Genomic DNA, 8515 nt, shown 5'->3' with positions numbered 1-8515 from the left:
GACAGAAGGGAATAAATTTGCTGCTGCTGCTCTGTTGAATTGAAGTTAGACATTTTCTATTCAAAACATCATATAATTCCTGACTCAAAGTAGCAGGTAAATATCATTTCCACTTATCAGTACTCCTCAGTACTAATAGTATTTTCAGTTCTGCAATGGAAAATCTGAAAGATCGGTAACTCAACCCCATGAGTCAGCTCTGCAAAGTCAAGGAAAATCAGCTTCCACTGACAGCATGACAGGTAAGGTTTTCCCTTCCTTCAGGATTTGAAAAGGAAGTAATCAGCCAACCAAGAGTGGCCTAGTGTGGGAACACCCCAAGAAATGCACTCTGACTGCGTACCATAAACCTGCTACTTAAGTAGTTTACATCTTTTGGAGACGAAATACTGAAATGCGTCTATCTACATTGATTCTCATGGTCTTTGGGTAAATGCTACATTGTTTGAAAGTCAAAAAGATTCATAACCAGGTATAACTAGGGAAATCTCTGGGGGTGGGGGTGAAACTGAGAGTTGAGCAGGACTTGAAGGTGGACAGAATTTGAATTAATAAAAGAGAAACTGAGGCATTCCAGTTTTTCCTGCATTCTGAGTGACTTGAAAATGCAATAGCAAGGAGCCAGTGATTTCTCTCACTCCCTCTTCTCTGAATATCCAGCCAGATTTCTTCCTAATCCTACTATCAGCCTCCAAAATGGAGTTGCTCTAACCTGGGGGAGTATCTACATTGTTATGTTTTGTTTGAATATTTAAAAATGTTTACTTTGTGCTAAATATAAACTTGAATGTAAAAACTACGCTTCAAAATTGTTATCTTAACAAGGAATGAGATGAAATGTTAATGGAATATTTTCATTTTATTGATTTTCTATTTAATTTGACTAAAACCCTATGATTGCTCTTTATTTAAGGACAAGATTTGAAATTGAGAGATTTTCTCTCCCAGTATCAGCTAACTGCTAATCCCAGAACAATTGATCTGTTTTTTAACCTTTTACATAATTGCTTCTAAATATAACTTAAGAACTTAGTTTATAGAATTAACCATTGATACTTCTCATTTTTATCCTGTAGCTCTAGAACCTGCACCTATGCAATTGCATAGTGTTTTATCCTGAGCAAACTCCTTTTAGCTTTAAATAATCAGAAAAGAAAATGGTTTGTTTCTCTAGATAGCCTGGCTAATAGTGTGATCTGTGCCTACAAGATGCCAAGACCCAATTCACTGGCTATTAAAATTAAAATGAACTGGGGTATAATAGATTTTCATATATATATATATTTTTTTTCTTTTTTCTGATAATTCTTCAGAAGTTCATGGAACCTATGAATGATACTCTTCTATAGAAAAGCAAGTCTATTTCTTCATTGTACATTTTCAAAAATATGATTAAACTTCTCCGATTAAGTTATTCAATTAATGTTTAAAATTATTTTCTTCAAAAAGAAATTGTGATGGAAATTGATTCTTGATGACTAGTCCCTAAGACTCAGGTGATGATTTCTAATGATGAAAATTACTCTGGAGACCTTAACTTGCCCAATCCCTGGGGGTGAAATGAACTCAGGACTCAGCTGTCTGGATCATAATTTCAACTATAAATGGTTCTACAAACTACAGGCCATTGGCTAAATCACATTGGCCACATGTTTCATTCGAACCAATGAACTAAGAATGCTTTATACATATTATTTCTGTAAATAATAGACAATGTTTCATGACTCAGAAAAATTATAAAACACTCAGATTTCAGTGTCCAAAAATAAAATTTTATTAGAACACAACAGCACTCATTCATTTTTGTATCTCTGTGGCTATTTTTGTGCTGTAACAGCAAAGCTGAGTAGTTAAGAAGGAAAACATGGGCCACAAAGCCTAAAATATTTACTCTCTGGCCCTTCACAGAAAAAGCTTGCAGACCCTGTTGCAGAGTGAAGGGCATTACATCTGAACTAAATTCAGAAGCCCTTAGGCCCTATTCTTGGCCTGTTACATGATAAGCATATAACTTTTGGAAAAATCTTTAACCTTAGTAAAACTCAGAATTCTTATTCATAAAATGAAATAAATAGTAAATGTTCAATGTAGGGAAGACCATGGTGAAAGTGCATGGTAGACTGTAAAGTAATATAAAATGAAGGATGACAAATATTTAATTTGACATTTGCATCCACTTGTGCCAGACAATTAAAATGAGGATAATTTGTCCAAGGCTTTCTAAAACATATGTGTTTAATTTTAGAAGAGCAATTTGGGTGCAAGGAAAGAAAAGTAGAAGATAATCTTACAGATTACCAAATTTAACTTGCTAGTTTATCTAACAGAAGCAAACTTGCTGCTTTCTTGGTCTTCCCAAGGAATCTGCAGTCAACTTTATAAAGCATAATGTGTAGATGGGTTAGCTTCGCCTTCTCACTTCAAATATGATGACAGATATATGTGTGCATATAGACAGTATGCATGGGCATTTTTTAATATATGCAGATAAATGTACAAGGGGAAGAGTGCCAAAGGGATCCACTTGTCCTTGATGCCTCAACTGGCCTTGTGAAATAATAAAATTCATCTGATTAATAAAGCCGTCAGTTCAAAAGCGACCAAATTGGAAATAAATCACAGGAAGATTCACTTTTCAGCAGAAGGCTAAGGGCAGTCTGTGTGTCTTTAAGTAGGTACTAAACTCTGTGTATGAAGACAATTGAAGGAAGCTCCAGGAAGTCTGGCCGCGGGACCCTCAGGCGGCCTGGTGGCAAGAGGCAGACAGACAGCCCAGGCATTCCTCACACAAACACAGTCTTTCCGGTGACATTCCACTTTACAGAATGATGCCACTTTTGTCACTGAGCCAAATTCCTGGCTCAAGAACGCCAATCTACTCTGAACAATGCAGAGCACCTGGGGCAGGCCTGTTTTGATAGCCTGTCTGGCTCCTCGGGTGGCTTGGGTCCAGGGAGGATGTGGACCACAATGCCTTTGACTTAGATCCTTAGGGGGTCATAAGGTGGAAAAAGACAGAGACTGGAGAAACAGTGTCTCCAGGGTTGGCTATAAACCCAAGGCAAAATTGCAAGATCAAGGCCTCATCGGTGGGTCAGAAGTGACCCCTAGTGGGGTCTGCAGCTTTCTTCTCTTCAATTAAAATAACATCTACCACAGTACATCTCAGGTACTGCTTGATGTAGGCAAAAAATGTGTGATGGGGCAAAGGGGAGGGAGAGAAATTTAGAAATCAATAAGGTAAGAGAGAAAAAGAAGAAAAGAATTGAAAGATAAGGAGAAAGAACATGAAAGAGAAAGTAAAAATTCAAAGCAACAAAAGAAAAAGTAGAAAAAAAATCCATGCTGTCTGAGAATTTATTTGCCTCAGTGAAGGAATCATTGATTACAATCACTGAAATAAATAAGATCAGATCACTCTCCAATTTAAAATCCTCCAAATGCCTGGACTTAAAAGCAGAACCCAAAATGCTTTGCAAAGCCTGCAGGGCCCTATGTGATCCAGCCTTTTCTATCTCTCCAGTCCCATCTTACCTGAGTCTTCCATGATTATTAGTGACACTGACTTTTTTTAGGCTCCTGAAACAAGTAAGCTGCGTCTTGTCATAGGACCTTTGCAGTCACTACCCCCTCGCCTAGGATCATCACACATTATTTCCATCTTGTCATTCTGTTTCAGCTTCAATTGCACTTATCGACCCAAAGACTCTTTCACAGTCCACCCAAGTCGAAGTGGTCCCTCTCTTCTCATCACCATCACTGTATCATTTTATATTATATTAATTATATCTTATTAATTATACTATAAATTATATTATTTATATAATTATATTATATTCTCATGCCATTCTTCCTGTGTGCATGTCCATCCCTGAATGTCCCTTATTTATGATGTTAGAAAACAAAATTCAACCAAGTAAATTTGAAGCTCTAACTGGCTTCATTAACGAATTGATGAACTAAACAGCACCCCATCTAGTTAGAAGGGTGCTCCAAGAGGTTGTGAAAAATGGAAAGGAAAAAAAGGTTCAATAAGGGAGCCATTAACAAAAGAAAAAAAGGATTATTTGGGGGTTGGGATATATTTTGGGGTGGGGAAAAGATTGAGAAGTGTTTTTATTACACAGATCACCTTTTATCTATGGGGGATAGAAATAACTCAGATGACAGATTACCTCATTGGTGTTGACCAGAAAAATTCCAGACTGGTTGATTAAGATAATGTTTCTGGAAGAGGTTGAAACTGCAATTAGATCAGGTATTAAATCTAGTTTTGGTATCATGGACTTTTAGCATGAGTGATGCTACTTTGGGCCTGTGGTTTTCTCTTAACAATGATGTCACCACTCATATTGGATTATGGCCCACCCTAATGATCTCATCTTAACTTAGCTAATTATATCTTGACCAACATTATTTCCAAAAAAGTTCACATTCTGAGGTACTAAGAGATAAGACTTCAGCATACACATTTTTTGGAGTCTCAATTCTACCCATAAAACAAAGTTGTTTTCATGCATTCTAGTGACCAACTACCATAGAAAGGCAATCTCATTACAAAGTTGTATTTACTTGGGGGTGGGGCCAGTAGCTTCAGAGACTCCTGTGACACTGATTTTAATTCCAGCAAGAACTTTTCTACTATACAAAATTGTCTTTATATTATAGAAAACAGTTCAGTCAAATAATTGTATAAGCCTCTGCCTTTGGCCAGACACTGTTCTTAGGCGCTAGAAATCTAGCCAATGACCAAAAATAATTTTTAATTTAGTAGAAGGCAGGATGTTGTCCAACTCCTTGTATTCAAATAAATATATATTTTCAATCAATAATTGTGGAGATTGTAATACATTATGAACAATGGGTTTCAAAGTGGAAGTGGGTGTTAGAGTTCAGAGAGAAAGTAATGCATGAGCTGATTATTTAAGTAATAATAATAAATTTTAAAAAACTGGAATGATCCTTTGGTAACTTTTGGATCCATTGAGAAATACAATTTTAGTTATTATCAATAGCATACTATACCAAGTATGAAACAGAGTAATCTGTATGATTTCAGACTTATGTGGAGTAACTTTCGAAATGATCTTGTATTTGAAAATTATACTTTACGTTTGTATAGTTCTCCGAATCTGACACTTCCAGTGTGTACCTCGCTGGCTGGGTTTTGTTATTACTAAACCTGATCTGCTCTTGTTCACTAAGAGACTTTTCGACTCTTAACGTGCATTTATATCTAAAATCTCTTTCTCTCTAGTGGAAACAGCACACTGTAATCCCACAGGGGCTGTTTGTTAAGGTTTAACCTGTATCGCAAACATGTTTTATCTGGTCTAGTGCATGCTGGAGAGCCATTTGTCTCTGTGGGCTCCTCTGAGGTTTGGAGTAATAAACCATTACTGGGTCACAAAGCAACAAAGAACACACCTCATAGGGATTCATAGATGCATTTCAAAACCCTCAAGGGTGGTCTACTTATACGAGATAACTCCAGAAAACCCTTGGAATGCTTTATAAGTAGAGAGAATGTAGGGGTTCCGTGTATATGAGAAAGAGCTCACGCTGACTTTCTTCAATCGTTATAGAGGTAAATACATGATGAGGGAGAGTGATAATCTGCAGTGAAGAAATCCTAGTACTGTCGTTTGCTACTCTGGTCCATGAGGCATCATTTAGTAGCTTCAGATACCACTGTATCTGAAGATATCACTATATCAACAAATTGGTAGTCTGTAATGAATCTGTTTTCCAAAAGGTTCTACTACGAACAACCACATATATTATTTCTACCATCAGCTCAGTAGGTATCAAAATTGAAAATTTGAGTTATAAATATTTACTTATTTATTGTCTTAAGTCATGTTTCATAATTAAAAAAATATGACTACTACTCAAAATTGGTTGTTGAGCACAAAAATTTCAGGTATGAGGAGTATTACTATATGGAGTTCTAAAAATTTAGGCAAAAGTAAAAGTATTTTGTTAGCTTATATCACTGTCAGGGTTTTTGAAATACCGCAAAGTTTTACAGGCCACCATGGTTTCCAAGAACCGGGTCAGGATCCTTGAGAGTAGATGAACTCTGTGGGCCTTTCTCCAGTGCTGAAAGATTCTGGAGTTATTTACATGGGCCTAATAAAGAAAGTGAAAGGAAAACTATTACCTTGAGAAATAGATTACATATAGTGCCACTCTTGGGTACTCAAACTAATGACATCATTGGGCTTCTTATTACTGAAAACAGCTCCATATTAGAGCAGTGAGAGGCCACCTTCATGACATAGTTGGAGAAATTACAATCAAACTACTCCACATTCAGAAAATCTTTTATCCCTAAGCATGGTACAGAGAACTCATTAGCATGTGCCTCCTGGATCATTCTTTAAATGTCAAAATATCTTAATTTTCATGACACATGGACTACATATCAATGTAAAAAGCAGTTATAAGTACCAGTTGGGGTTCAGATTCTGTTTTCGTCCTTATCTTTGGGGAGTTTACAATCTAAAGATATCTATAGATCAGCTAAGTGAAAAGGACTTGAGAAACAAAAACAAGGGGAATGGGAAGGAGAAAGGATTAGAATTCCTAGTGAGGAATGAGGAATAATAGCTGTGAGGAGGAGGAGACTAGGAATGAGGGTCAGGGGGCAGTGAAAGGAAACCAGGCCACAAATAAGATTAAAAATTGGAAGATGAAGGCAACAGACTTACCAGGGTTGGATACAAAATGGGTAGGTCCAGTGGGTCCCTCCTTTACCACAGCTTCAAATGCCACAATCAGTGCCGCTCTATGTTACTTCTGAAGACTTTGCTCTACTGTGCTGGGTCATCACTGTCTTCTGAGAAGAGGCACAGAGAAAATGCCACAGATACACTGGTTGTTTGAAGCCATAGTGCCGAGAGAGTGGTTCAATTAGGGAAATAAATTTGGGCGTTTAATGAAATACACATTCTTTCACTGTAATTTATTCAATGCACATTGATGGAGTTGGGTCTCTTGGAAGTTTTTCCACCTGACAGTTTCTACCACAGTGTCTAGATGTTTATGTTATAAATCTAGCAAAGGCAAGCCACAAATTGACTCATTTTCTCCTCCACTGGGTACATTTAGAAATAACTAGAACTCTAGAAAGTGAACAGGCAGCATAGTTTAGTGAAGGGGAAAGAGTTTGAGATGAAAGTGAAAATATCTCTGCCCCTGTCCTGCCTCTGCCAGCAGGCTGTTTCCAAAAGTTTTTTTTTTTTTTTTTTTTTTTAAAGCAAGTTAGCATTTATAGTCCTGAGTTTCTCATGTAAAAAGTGAAAGAGCAGAGGTCTGATTTCTAAAGACCCATCCAGCTCTATCCTGTGACTCTGGTTATCTGAACTTACAGTACCGAGCCAGGAATATTCACAAGCATTTATCAAGGACCTCTTGCATATGGAAGTATGATAGGAATTATATCAAAGCAAAGAGATAGAAAAAAGTTTAAATCCTGGCTTCCTTGCATTCTTGGAATTTAATCTATGCTGGCAGCATCTATCAGAGTCTATCTACCGCAGGTTGAGACAGTTGTAGAAGGCACAACTATCAAATTCACCAGACTTTGAATCATTCCATCCACATGACATAAGTTCAAAGATGTGTGAGCTGAGAAAGTGGAAACGTTCCCTGAAATGATATGTTGGGACAAGGTGGTAATTGATAAAATCATTCTTTTTATCCAGTCACTCTGAGAAAAGTGGTATGGAGAGATGAACATTCGAAAGCTGGTTTCATGAAAGTAAGTCTTACCAGTAAGAGAGGAGCTTTCCTAGGACAAAGTACGGCCTTTTGGTTGTGAGCATAGAATCACCAAGTCAAGTGATATCAAGAAGGAATAGATAAATAAGCCTGACGTGAAATAAAGAGAGAAAGTAATTATCACTTCTACCTTTGAAATTGCATGAGGACCTGGAATTGAAGCTATTTATTTATTTATTTATTTATTTATTTATTTATTTATTTGCATGATTCCCACACAGTTCTTAATGTCGGATTTCAAAGCGACTTGGATAAGTTAAAAGAGAAACCACTTACCGAAGAATTATTTCCATGTCATACCTGATCTATAATAGAACAAATGAATAAATAAATTAAATAATTAAGGAAAAACAATATAGAATAGAACCAAAGAGCAAACATTTCTAAACCGTTCTCTTTCTGAAATTACCAAAAACTTCTCTATCTGAATTCAGCAAACAGAAAACAGACCTAAAATTTTACTGCTGTTATACATAACTATAGTAACCATGAACTTGCTTGTTACACAGAGGATGTAGTGCTGGATATGTTCGTGTATGTGTATAAATATATATGCATGAACATATACATGTATATTCATATGCATATACATGTACGTACTGTCATTATACATGATCTATGTCATGCCCTGCAGTTTTAATGGGAAACTAAACATTCTAGGAAAAAATATGGCCTAATAAAAATTAGAGATATCCACATCAATCATAAGGACAATTTCATGAATTAAGAA

The sequence above is a fragment of the Rousettus aegyptiacus genome, unplaced genomic scaffold (assembly GCF_014176215.1).
Source record: "Rousettus aegyptiacus isolate mRouAeg1 unplaced genomic scaffold, mRouAeg1.p scaffold_m13_p_3, whole genome shotgun sequence".
Lineage (NCBI taxonomy): Eukaryota > Metazoa > Chordata > Mammalia > Chiroptera > Pteropodidae > Rousettus > Rousettus aegyptiacus.
Note: the sequence above shows the minus strand (reverse complement) of the source record.